The sequence below is a fragment of the Podarcis muralis genome, chromosome 3 (genome assembly GCF_964188315.1).
Source record: "Podarcis muralis chromosome 3, rPodMur119.hap1.1, whole genome shotgun sequence".
Classification (NCBI taxonomy): Eukaryota; Metazoa; Chordata; class Lepidosauria; order Squamata; family Lacertidae; genus Podarcis; species Podarcis muralis.
Window position 1 is genome coordinate 63,673,929 of NC_135657.1, and position 11,076 is coordinate 63,685,004.

Consider the following 11,076-nt stretch of genomic DNA (forward strand, 5'->3'; position numbering starts at 1 on the left):
CCATTAGAGACAACAACATGCACCAATTAGCTGAATAGTACAAACTGTCCGGAGAAAGAATGTAACAGTCTTGATGTTGTCTCATAAACAACAACTTGTTCTGAGCCTCCATGCCATATGTTATGATAAGCCTGATGGATCAAAACAACAGTAACATCATCTGATTTCCTATTGATATGGAATTAAGGTCAGAGCAACTTGTGCTTGAAATGATATCAATAAAAGTTTGCACCACACAATAATTCCAAGTTATGACCTAATAGGTAAGGGTGGCTTTCCAGACTAAAATGCAAAGTCAGCCATTTCAATAATACTTAATAGTACTAAGATAAAGGTAAAGGTACCCCTGACCATTAGGTCCAGTCATGACCGACTCTGGGGTTGTGGCGCTCATCTCGCTCTATGGGCCGAGGGAGCCGGCATTTGTTTGCAGACAGCTTCCGGGTCATGTGGCCAGCATGACTAAGCCACTTCTGGTGAACCAGAGCAGCGCACGGAAACGCCATTTACCTTCCCGCTGGAGTGGTACCTATTTATCTACTTGCACTTTGACGTGCTTTCGAACTGCTAGGTTGGCAGGAGCAGGGACCGAGCAACAGGAGCTCACTCCGTCGCGGGGATTCGAACCGCCGACCTTCTGATCAGCAAGTCCTAGGCTCTGTGGTTTAACCCACAGCGCCACCCGCGTCCCAATAGTACTAATCAAGGCCAATATAATGGAACATTCTTTAGGAAAGTATATGAAGAATACTCACAAAGAGTTTTTGCTTGACAGTGCTACAGATTAGACTATTATCTCAGGTCTGTACATCTTGTGTTCTACCACACTCAGTAGGAGCGGCGGCAGGTTCACCCACTATATACTGCTAGGTGAAGGCGCCATCATGCTCTGGCGCTCAAACCAGTCCTAGGCAATGTATCTATACATCACCCCAGGCCTAGTCAGGGAGTTAAGAGTATATCCCCAGTACTAAATTGCTCTTAGGCAATAGCACCACCACCAATGTTGATATTGTTGAGGAGTCTGAACTGTCTGGGCTTTCTAGCTTGTTGGATTCTATGTCCTATTGGATGTACAGAACAACACCCTTAGAATGCCCTTCCCTGTCCTCTCCAAAGAGTTTATGTTCAGAAATAACTATGACCCACTGGTTCTCTCCATCATGTTTCAGATACACCCATTGCATCTGTGCTCTCCTTTAAAACTCAAAATACATAATAAAGCAAAAGCAAAATAAATGATTTACTCCTGCACTTTCATTGCCTAGTTCAACACATTCTCATCCCTTAGGGTTGATTCACCCTAAACCCAATGTTCTTCATCTTCTGTTGGCTATCCCCCAGTGCTCAGTTAAAAAGCTGTTCTGCTACCTTGTTCATTTTAAGTGCAAAAAGTCTGGTTCTATTACGGGTGGAGCCTGTCTCTTTTGTACAGGTCTAGCTTGTCACAAAAGGTGCCTAACAAATCCAAATCCTGGCACCACCTTCTCACCCATGCATTGAGACTCTTCAGACCTACCTGCAAAGCTAACTCTGGTGGTCGAATGGGTAGCATTTCAGAGAAAGCTACCACAAAGCTCCTGGCTTTCAATCTCCTGCCTAGAAACCTAAATTTGCTTCTAGGTCACACAATCACATTTGCCCACATCATTGCTGCCAATACATCATGACCACTGACTTCTCCTCAGCATTATCTGTCACATGATAACAGGTAATATCTACAAACTTCACACCATGCAAACAAATCACTGAATACTGCACACCTACTACAAATGCAGATGTATTTTTCCCTAATGATAAATGATCGCTATTAGGACCTCTGTCCCCTAGAAGAGAATCTTTGGCACAAGAGGGTATCTGTTTATCCTTTGAGGGATGGGTCCCTTCTAAAATGTAATTTCTCTCTTCCTTAGAGTGGTGACCTCCTCTCCCAGGACTCATTCTCTGTGACAGGAGAAGCACCCTGATGTTTGTTGCCTCTAACATGTTCCTGAAGATGTCACCTACCCACCCACCTACCTCTCTGACCACCAACTTGTCCAGGTTGGATACGTTGGTTGGAACAAACTTGCTTCCTGAGGTTCATGAATTAATTGCACCAAGCACACACCCAAGACTTCTGTTCTGCAGGCAGATAGCTATATATGTGATATACTCAAAAATACACTGGATACCCCCACAACCATGCTGACTTTCTACTAATATACCTGTTGTTTGTTATTTATTGATAATTTTTCACTTGGGATCTTGGGATTTGTTGTCAGAAAGGGACAGGGAGAGTAATGAACTCACACACTGTTGGGATTCTGAGGTGAGATACCCAGGGCACCATATTACCAAAGTCCACCCCTGGTGATACATTGCTGAAGACAGACTCAGCATTTGAATTTATGCCACTAACACCACTCTTAAATACACAGTGCTGCTGCTGCTGCTGCTGCTGCTGCTACTGTTATTAAAACCTCCTAATACTGTGATCCCTGAGATCTGTGAAGATCCAATCAAGTAGATCAAACCAAAAATGTGCCACACTGAGGACGCACCTCTAATAAACTGAACTGATAATCTCTGGACTGGATTGTTGGATATATATTCCAAGGCATGCAATTGGCAGGAGTTTACAGTGATACCTCGGGTTAAGAACTTAATTCATTCTGGAGGTCCGTTCTTAACCTAAGGTACCACTTTAGGTAGTGGGGCCTCCCGCTGCCCCGTGCCGCCGCCGCACAATTTCTGTTCTCATCCTGAAGCAAAGTTCTTAACCCGAGGTACTACTTCTGGGTTAGCGGAGTCTGTAACCTGAAGCGATGAACCAGACAGAGGCATAGGAAGGGGGGTGCAGTGAGTGCAGACCGCCCCGGGTGTCATGACTGAGGTGGGTGACAAAATGACAGGAGAGTGGATGGCATACCTCATGCCTGGTGGCAGCTCTTCTGACCCGGTGGCAGACAGCAGCCCTCCTCAGCTGTGGCGAGGCGCACCTGGCCGCAGCAGCTCTGTTGCCGGGTCATGTCTGACCCAGCTGCAGAGAGCAGGAAGAGAGTGAGCAGCAGCTTCCCTGCTCCTCTCCTACCCTGAAATGTGGCACAAGGGAGGGCACCCTCCATGCCCCACCCCCCTCGAGAGAGCGCCCACCCTGGGCAGCGTGGGCATATGCTCTGCCACTGGAACCAGAGCTCATTTTCTTAAAGTAAGATCTTTGACCAATACTAGTTTATTTTTGGACAGGATGAAGTAGTTCCTTTTTAAACTGATCTTTCCAAGTACTGCAGTGTAGGTCTGGAACTTGTGACCCATAAAGTCAAGCACATCCCACTAACCATGTATTGTGGTGTGCCACATGCTTGACATACACTCCTGTTCAAATTAGGGAAGGAGGGAAGGAAGGAATTTGCTTTGAACCAAGGAGGAGGCAGTTAAAGCACTGTACCTCAAAAACGTGAGTGTAACTGGAAAACTAAACCAATTGATTGAGGAGCTCATGTCAGCTTGATGCCCTGCCATCAAGATAGCAACAGGGCCAAGAAAGTGGTAGCAATGGAAACCCCCATAGCTAAAGCAAGGTGCCCTCAGACCATATCCTGGGATTGACAGATACATATGTTTGTTGTTGTTTTTACTTCCGATAGAAATTGAACAAACAGTATAGGGGCAGAGAATGTTAATACAAGGACCAGCATGGTAGGTATTGAGGATAGCTTGACTGTGAGCTGGGAGATCACATTTTAAATCTCCACCAACAAAATATAACTGATTTAGAGAGTACTGGATGAGTCATCTGGTTCCCAAAGCCTTTGTACGATCATGAGTCTCACTGAAATCTTGAACGGTTCTTTTAGTGAAGCCCTGAAGAAGATCAGTGTGTAGGATTTTGGAGATGTTAGGGGGAAAGAACAAGGAAACTATGTTATGTAGTTTTGTTTCACTTGTGCATGAGTGGCTGAGATTGCTTTTCAGTTGCTCATCATGTGGCCAAGGAACATTCTGGCTATACCAGTTGCTCTGGGGCCTGAAATATTTACTGCTCTGAAGAAATCCGTAAGTGTGTTTTCCTTGCAGGATCCCTGGCTGCAGAAAACCAACAAACTCCATTCCCCAGCTTGTTACTCATCAAAATGTATAAAGTTCTGTGTGCTTCCTACGTTTCTTTCCAATCAGATCAAACACAAGAAAAGCTAAACCGCTCCCTAAATAGTGACATTCATTGCATTCACATAGTTGCCAATAATTGCTGCTTTTACAAAGTGAAGTGCTGAGTGAGTGAGAAAGGGAAATCCTTCTTTAGCTTAGCTCACCATAAGCATGGCTGCAACATAAAATGACTGCACGCCAGTAAATGAGAAAATAACTAAAATAACTAGAAGATCCTGCACAAAGAAATCATCTGATCTTTGGCAAATCAGTACACACACAGGACAGCCCTTGTAGAGACAGCCACAACAGGAAGCAATTTAAATTACATAAAGCATGCTGATGTGGACACACGAATGGGCATAATTGGTTTGAATCAGGCTGGAAGTGGATCCTGTGTGGCAGCTACATTCAGAGATGACCCAATACATTTTGCTGTCTGAGCCAAAGTACAAAATTCACCCTTTCCATGTACAGAGATCAACCGGACTGACTGTTGATTCTTACTTCAATGCATTGCAGGAGGTTGTACTAGATGGCCCTTGGGGTCGCTTCCAACGTTACAATTCTATGCTTCTATTATTCTATGTATAGGTAACAGGACAGCGTCATCTATGATGCCTGAAAGCAGCAGGCTATCTTAGGAAGTGTAGACAGACATACAACTCTGTTTTCCACCTGCTCACTGCTGCTCTGCACTCACCTGCCATTTAAGGTGCCCACTCACTCTGCCTATAGGGCTGGGCCGGGCAACATCAAATGTGCGACCCTTAATCCCTAGTCAAATTATTCTTATTGACTTGCTCCTAGACTTCTTGTCCTTTCATATAAATGCTTAGGATTGGAGTTAATGCCACAAAGCACATATTTATGCATAGCCATCCAACCAACCTGATATCCTCAAGGACATAAATTAAGAGTAGAATTGCTACCTTTTCTGCTTAAACTGCTTTGTGCTTTTAGAAGCCATTCAACAAGCAGAAATGAAGCAGACTTAGCTTTTCATTTTCGCCAGTCAACAAGTTGACAAAGACAAAGGAGCACAGCCAGTAAAAAAGTTGGTAAGTACAGATTATGCTAACAACGAAGGGGTTTCGTGCCAGTATGAATGTGTTAGGAAAGGGCTGCTGCTTGTGATAGGGTCCAGTGACACATACGTTTGGCATTGGTAACAGTGAGAAATTAATCCCATGCCACTGTACAAAGGGTTTCATCTCACATTCAACCCTGCTGTCATCAGCCAAGACAGTGGCTTTAAAGTGAATATACTCAAGTACAACTTTTTTACACTGAGATTCTTCACCAAGCATCAAGGGTCAGCAGTCCTCTCTGCAAACTCATCAATCTATGCCAGATTTAATTTATCTATGGGGTGCTTGTTATTTTCCTACACATATCATTTTTAATTACAGTAATTTCTTTAAAGACGCTGCAAACCTTAATTGGGAAGGTTCTGGACCATATTGAAAAATTATCACACTTCATATCATGTAATGTTATCTTTGCTAAATTAATTCTGTTATAAAACCAAGCATAATTAAAGGGTGCTACAGTGGTACCTCGGGTTAAGTACTTAATTCGTTCTGGAGGTCCGTTCTTAACCTGAAACTGTTCTTAACCTGAAGCACCGCTTTAGCTAATGGGGCCTCCTGCTGCCACTGCGCCACCGGAGCCCGATTTCTGTTCTTATCCTGAAGCAAAGTTCTTAACCTGAAGCACTATTTCTAGGTTAGCGGAGTGTGTAACCTGAAGCGTATGTAACCTGAAACGTATGTAACCCGAGGTACCACTGTATTAATGTTTCACCTCCCCTATTTCTTTGCATATATCTAATGTATGTTTCAAGTTCATGCACATAGTGAGGGGTTGTTAATGACTCTTCCACAACTGATGGCATCATCATCATCATCTGGATTATATGATTTTCCCTCTTGCATTAAGGACAAAGGACATCCAAAGACACATCGTCACCAAAGACACATTATAAACCATAATGTTGTGCCAATGCTACAGACCATGACAATGGTGCCAACATCAGAGGAATGCCCACTTAATATTAGTTCTATAAACTTAGTCAAAACATCTTTCTTTATCTGAGTGCTAAATTCCCCCCTCCTTCAAAGGATCATGATGGGAGATGCAGTCTAACACCTGGAGGCCAGTTTGTTCCAACTGGTCTAAACAAAGGATGTCCTGATCAGTTCCCTGAATTTTCCCACCCAAATAGGATGCCATTCACTAAGTCACATAGTCAGCATTCACATGGCAGTTTATGCCAGTTTCCCCAACATTTTCCTTACAATTTCTGCATTATATAAAGGCCACTTCCACAAATTTAGTGGTATATAGCACAAGTTTAGTGCTCATTTCTGTGTTATTTGCAGATGGTTTTTTTTTCTAGAAGCAAGTAACATGGAAATAGCTTGCACTATAATCCCCTATATTTGTGGAAGTGGCTTTTATGTCATGTTACGGCTCAAATACAATGCAGAAATCAACAGTTAGGGAAATGTCAGAAAAACAGAATAAAGGGCCATGTGAATGCAGTCATAATCAGTGCTGTAAGAAGGTTGCTACCTGAATGCAGCCAGACTTTTCAGGTTATCACAACAAAGGTTCCTGCACTAGGCTTGTGTATGTCTTTGCTAAGAATATTCGGTAAGAAAGTAGAATGAGGTGCCATTCTATTAGACATATTTTTCAGCCACTAGGAAAAACCAGCCAGGATATAGTACTGCTTCCCACACTGTCATCATGAGGAGCATAGCTAGCTGGTAGAATGTATGTACTGCAAAGAGAAGTTTTCCATGTTCAGCTCCCAGCAACTGCAGGTGGAACTACAAAAGACTTGTGTCTGAAATCCTAGACCTCCTGCCAGTCAGTGCATGCAATACAAAACTAGATTAATCAGTGGTATGATTCAGTATAAGGAATCTTCCTTACACTATTCACATAATACAGGGTGCAAGGTTATCCAGATACATCTGAAAACATTTGTGAAGCCTTGTATGTCCTTGATGAAGGCTTTCTTTCAGATCTCTCTTCTCCATTAGTAGCGATGAGGAGAGCTTGGATAAGAGAGAAAGAGACAAGAGGCAAAGGTAAAGTGCATTTAAGCAGCAGTGTGTGAGGAAATGTGCAAGTATTGAGGAGGAAGGTGGCAGTGTGTACATCAGGGATGGGGAAACTGTAGCCTTCCCCCCATCCCTGACCATTAGCTGGGCTGACAGGATCTGGAGTCCAACAGCATCTGAAGAGTCACAGACTTCCCATCCCTGGTGTATATGATAAGTCTCACAGAAAACCTGCAGGTATGAAAAGCTTTATTTGTGTGAAGCATTATGCATATGCATGTTCCCTCAAGACCTGAAGCTGCTCATTTCAGGGCCACTCAATAAGTCCAAGATCTGCAGTCTTAAGGCAGTCTTAATTTGACCCAAACTTTCCACATGTGAAGGAAGGAGTGGCCACATTTGCATGTCACCATATGGCAGGGTTGCTGGCTTGCCATAGTCTGTTGTGAATGAGCTGCATACTGAGGCAGACTACCTGATGGCCCCTACTCCACTTCTTTCCTGGCACAAGTGGGAAGAAACAAATCAAGCAACGGTAATTAAGTGTCTTGGTTTGCTGCTCCCTAACAACCCACTGTTTGTAAGCCAACTACAAACCATGTTTTAAGGCTGGCTAGTGATCCTGGCTTGTTAGGAGAAAACAAACTAGGAACCAGGGTTTGGATGTCAAGTTTAGTTTGTTTCTCTCACTGATGCCAGGGAGAGGCGGAAGTGATTGGGCAGTGTGCACCATCAGGCTGGACATACCCAATAAAACATGGGTTGGCAAACTAAGGCCCGGGGGCCAAATCTGGCCCAATTGCCTTCTGGATCTGGCCCGCCAATGGTCCGGAAATTGCCGTGTGGATTGGCGTGAGGATTCTGATTGTTTGGGCTGCGCCATTCCCCCCCCCCCCACCTCACACACACCACTGCGGCACCTCCTCCCTCTCTCCTCCTGGCTTCACCCCACCCTGCCTAGAGGACAAAGGGGGCTGGGCTTTGTTGAGCCACAGTTGGCTGAGCGCCATTTTAAGCAACCCCTCTCCGGAGCCAGCCCTTTCACGCTGCTCATCGTCCCTCCACCGCTGCCATCAGCCCCTGCCGCTCGCAAGGCACAGGTAAGCAGCCACTGGGGCTCGTCCAGTGCTGTGGAGAAGGGTGGGGTGTTTCAGTGGAGGGGATTTCCCCCCAAAAAATATAGTCCGCCCCCCAAGGTCTGAGGGACAGTGGACCAGACCCCTGCAGAAAAAGTTTGCTGACCCCTGCAATAAACCATGCAATAAAGCCAGCACCTCTATTGTGAAGGGTGAACATGGACTGTGACTTCAGGTCGGTTTTGTTTTTTCGCTCTCCTTGCAGTGCACTTCCATCTGAATCACACTGATGTCAATGAAAGAGCAACAAGTAAAATATGTTCCTATGCCAACACAATACAAATTACATATGATTTCTTCTCCAAATTGCTATATATCTGCACTTGAGCTTTTCTCTGCATGAACACTGCTTTCTGCTCAGGACAAAAGACTAATTGTTATCCATGCACTAAATTACTGAAATTGCCTCTTAATTATACTCTAACAAGTATTTTGCTAGAAAAGAAATGTTACTGGCAACATGATGTAGACACTAAAATGTTCCCGTTTAGAAACAAGATGAAGCACTATTGCCAAATCATTCAACTATTCATAGTTCAATCTACTAAGAATATAGCTTCTTCTTAGTAGACCCTTCTCAAAAACTCAAAAGGGAGAAATGTTTCTCTCATGCGGTCCATTATACGCAAATAGAAATTCGGCGTGTGCTTTACTTGTATGATATCAGACAACACCAAGTTACAGAACCAAGTCCCAAAATATGGAATTTCTTTTGAGCTGTAGTTTTACTGAACAGGATAGTTCCATATCTAAATACCTGGTTGCAATCCTGAACACAATCTGCAGCCAATTAACTGTGACGTCAATGAGCTTTAAGCAGACACATTGTGTGCAAGATTGCAACTTATATGATAAAACCACACTTATTGAATGCTGTATTTGGTAGTGGGAGTCAAAAGGAAAGCTGATACTACAGAAAAAGGTCCATTGAATGTACCAAATGCACAACCCTCTCATGCACAACTTCTGAGAACTTCAATTTATCCAGAATTTGTTGTCTGAGCTTTCATTTTCGGTTTTACTTGGGATCCCACTTTCCAAGTGTAGTTTATCTACTGCAGTTTAAATGGACACAAACTAACAGTTCTTCCATTCCTGAAAATTTTAAACTAGGAAAATCTCTACACTTTTTATGTACTACCGTAAAGGAGCAGATGGCCTGAATTCTATGTAATGTGACCAAGACCTTGTTAATTTTAAACATGGGCTATTTAAATTCTTCATTAACAGGTCATCTGAGCATGACATGCTTCTTACAACCATCTGTCTGGTCAATTAACAATCCAGACTGAAGCCCTAACCTGATTTAAGGGAAGAACGGCATGTGTTTCTTCTCATTTCTGTCATGGGAAAAGTACACTCCCCTTGATAGTTTCCATCTGTCCCTCTCATCCCTGTAAATATTCGGCAAAGCAAGTGTGATTGTGTGTTGTGTGTGTAAACCAGCACAAAAATTTAAATAGAAAATGCCAAGTTCCTTTAAAAATAGACAAGAAACTACCCTTGGACGAATGCCAGCGTTTTCCCCGTCCATTTCTTGCGCCTTGAAGCTGGTAAGGAATTGTTGCTGAAGAATTTCAGAGCCAAACAAAAGAGGGTGTAGCAGCTGCACAGAGCAGCGGGGAGACGCTTCACGTGCCGTGGCCCTTTTTTGGGCAAGGGTGCCCCATTTTAGGGAACGCTGCCTCCCCCATTTTATCACTCTGCCCCCTCTCCAATTGAAATCTATTGCAACAGACACCCCCCCCCCCCCAGCTCCTACAAGTGCATGTTAAAATATACATATGGGAGGCGGGCGAGGAACAAAGAGTTGCTCCTTCCGTCAGCTGGGAATCCTAAGGATCGCTGCGAATCCCGTTCGCCCTCCTACGAAGACGGTCGGGCATCTCCTTTACGGAAAGAAAGACGCCGAAAGGGTTTCAGGTCCCTCCCCCTCCGCCGCTGCCGCGAATTACCTGCAGCAAGTGCGCGGGGTCTCCGAGGGTCCGGCGGCTGCCGTGCTCTTCCCGGCGGGCTTCTCCGCCTCTCGGGTGCCTTCACACCAGGGGAGGCTCCGCGCGAGCCAGACCGCGAGCGCGTCTCTCCACGCTCCCCGCGCGCCGGCGCCGCCTCCTCCTCACAGGGGCTCAGGCAGACAAAGCCATGAAGGGGGCGCGGGAGTGGGAGGCGGGGGCAGAAGGGGCCGGGGAGGGGGGTGGGCTGCAGCGGAGGGGGGGCACTTATTTCGGGCTCCAGCCAAAGTCCCGCCGTGGCGCGCAGACTCGCGCTAGCCGTTCCCTCTCACCTGCACCAGCCAGCCAGATGTTGCAGCCCCCCGGCTCATCCGTGGGAAAAGCAGAGGTGCCCTTGGTGGGAGTTTCTCTTCTGGGGGGGGCGGGGACAGAGGGCCCCTCCTCGGCGGCGGCCAATGGGAGGCGTGTCTCTTTCTCTCTCTCTCTGAGGGAAGAGAGGAGGAGACAGGCAAGCTCGAAAAGTTTTCAGCTCTCCGTTGATTCAAGAGGTCGCGTGACCTGGTTCCCTCTTCACACACACACCCCTCCTCCCTAGATATGAACTCTCCCGAGCCGGAGTCGTAAGGCGAGTCGCCGAGGGCACAAACCATCGGCGCCTTGCTTCCAGGGGTGACGCTGAAGAAAGGCGTGAAACGTCTCCCGCTGCTCCTTTCAATTCCACCCGTTCCTGCGCTTGGGGCTGAAAGGGGAAAAGCACCCACTCCAACCAGCCTCTATATTTGG

General features: G+C 45.5%; 1 protein-coding gene across 2 annotated transcripts in view; it reads right to left on the reverse strand.

The window, feature by feature from the left end:
* TMEM200A (transmembrane protein 200A) overlaps positions 1-10,846 on the reverse strand; it is a 49,306-nt gene extending 38,460 nt beyond the window's left edge. Inside the window, exon 1 of one of the 2 annotated variants that reach the window (XM_028723407.2) lies at positions 10,626-10,846. The gene's annotated coding sequence lies outside the window, so the exon portion shown is untranslated. Of the gene's footprint in view, positions 1-10,296 lie in introns of both variants that reach the window. The other variant, XM_028723405.2, reaches the window with a different exon arrangement.
* Between the last annotated feature and the right edge of the window lie 230 nt (positions 10,847-11,076).